General features: G+C 42.0%; 1 protein-coding gene across 1 annotated transcript in view; it reads left to right on the forward strand.

Annotated features, from left to right (window-relative positions):
- sema4ba (sema domain, immunoglobulin domain (Ig), transmembrane domain (TM) and short cytoplasmic domain, (semaphorin) 4Ba) overlaps positions 1 to 2500 on the forward strand; it is a 68228-nt gene that overhangs the window by 26434 nt on the left and 39294 nt on the right. The gene's annotated exons all lie outside the window — the stretch shown is intronic.

Below are 2500 nucleotides of genomic sequence, written 5' to 3' on the forward strand. Positions count from 1 at the left end.
AGTACCAACACTCTATTCAATGAGAGAGCGATCACATTGCGAACGGCATAAACTATATCTTAAATTATGGCCTAATTATGTGTCTAATACGCCCTTCGCTTATCAATGACTTGTTTGCAGTCAACATTGTCGAAACGGATTGTTTTTTTATCGGTTCATTTCCGTTTTATACTATTTTGAAAAACGCTTGTTTTTTTTTACTTTCAGGGGGGAAAAAGATCTGCAGGAATCGCGCTTTACTGGAATACACAAAACACGTTGTCATTTTTCGGCCTATTTATGAATAGTTTTCAAATAAACTGGGGCTATATTTCCTGGCCTGAATGATTTTCCCAGTCCGGCCCTGGTTAAAAGCCTCCAATGCTTATTATTGCATGTGCGTTTGAACATTTGCATGTTTCAACCACCCCTATAATAATGGGGGTCGCGGCTCTCTGACACCGTTATTTTGGGGGTCGCGGCCTGAAAACTTTGGGAACCCCTGGTGTAGTGTATCTTGTAGACCAGGCCCTCTTGTAGGTATATTTCTACTTTTACTGTGTACTTCTTCCACCACTGGTCAATGTCTTGGTGAAGGGTATACCTCATTCTTGCCTTATTGTGGCAGGGAGATTTATCTTTAGCTCAACTGGAATGAATCTCTTTACCTCACTTCCTGCCTACAGCAAAGCTTCCATTCTCCTCCTTCCAGTGTCCATGCATGCATTCACGCCGCCTATGATTTCTCTTTGCGGTCTACCTGAATACACTTTAACTTGGGGTTACATTGAGTACATTTTCCTTACCAGGCATTACAGGGACAAATGTTATGCTTTGGAAGTGATGAAGTCACAAGAATTAACAGACTAGATTTCAAACTGTGTCTCTTTAACAGTTCAAATCTAGTTAAGATTTGGCTCAGTGGAAATAATAAATGCAAAAGACTATTGTTCTCAGAATTGCAAACTAGGCATAATACGCAAACCCCTATGTTTGAGTAAGAGTCCTGTTCATGTCAAGCATGCAGTTAAGTTTGACCCATGGCTTAGAAGACCCTCACAGTTGCAACTCTGAGCTGAATGTGAGGCTTCAAACCAGCGACGGAGGGAGTCAGTGCTTTGACACTTGTTTCAGGCAGGAGTGAGGGGCCTCTTAAGAGCTGTCGGTATGGTGAGAGCAGGACCATCTATTTGCATTCTCTCTCTTTCTCTCTCTCTCTCTCTCTCTCTCTCTCTCTCTCTCTCTCTCTCTCTCTCTCTCTCTCTCTCTGTCTTTCACACACTCTCTCTCTCTCTTGCGCCCACACTCCCTCTATCTCACATCTTTCTCACCCTCTCTGTCTCTATAGCACAGAGGTGATGAGAGAAGGTGACTGGATTGAAGGCAGCTGACGCATATTGATATGCACACGCATGCATGTGTGTTCTCTCTCTCCCTCTCTCTCTCCATCTCTCTCTTTCTTTCTCTCTCTCTCTCCATCTCTCCATCTCTCTCCCTCTCTCTCACTCACTCATACATACACACACAAATACAGTTTTGTTGACAAACTCACACTGTTTTATTGACTGAACACACACACACACACACACACACACACACACACACACACACGTCACACACACACACAGACTCCTGTAGCTGCAGATGTCAGATAGCCATGGGTTAGATTGGTGTTATTAAGTCGTAGCGGCTATGGTGCTCAGATCCTTCTGTGGCCATATTGTGCTGTGACTCCCTGTAGAGCGGACACAAAAGAGAGTAATGCCTCTTGGTGCAGTTGTCATGGGAACGGGGAAACAGCCTGAAGGAGCCCTGTCAGTAATGATACGGTGTGCTGGTGTCTCTGATTAAGGAAAACCTCTGCTACAGTACTGTACATGCTGCACATTGTGTTTTTTTTTTACACACAGATTCTGTACACATATACTGTACACAAATACTGTACACACAGATACTGTACACAAATACTGTACACACATATACTGTACAGACATACTGTACACACAGGTGCTGTATACAGATACTGTACATGCTGCACATTGTGTTTTTCTGTACACACAGATACTATACACACATACAATATACTGTACACAAATACTGTACACACAGATATTGTACACAGATACTGTACACACAGATACGTTACACACATATACTGTACACAAATACTGTACACAGATACTGTACACAAATACTGTACACACAGATACTGTACACAAATACTGTACACACAGATACTGTACACATGTGCTGTATACAGATACTGTACACAGATACACTACACACAGACACTGTACACATATATACTGTACACAAACACTGTACACAGATACTGTACACAGATACACTACACACAGACACTGCACACATATATACTGTACACAAACACTGTACACATATACTGTACACAGATACTGTACACACAAATACTTTACACATATATACTGTACACAAATACTGTACACACAGATACTGTACACAGTGTACACAGACACCGATGTCACACATTGTGAGACAAAAA

This window comes from Notolepis coatsorum (assembly GCF_963971535.1).
Source record: "Notolepis coatsorum genome assembly, chromosome: 18".
Lineage (NCBI taxonomy): Eukaryota > Metazoa > Chordata > Actinopteri > Aulopiformes > Paralepididae > Notolepis > Notolepis coatsorum.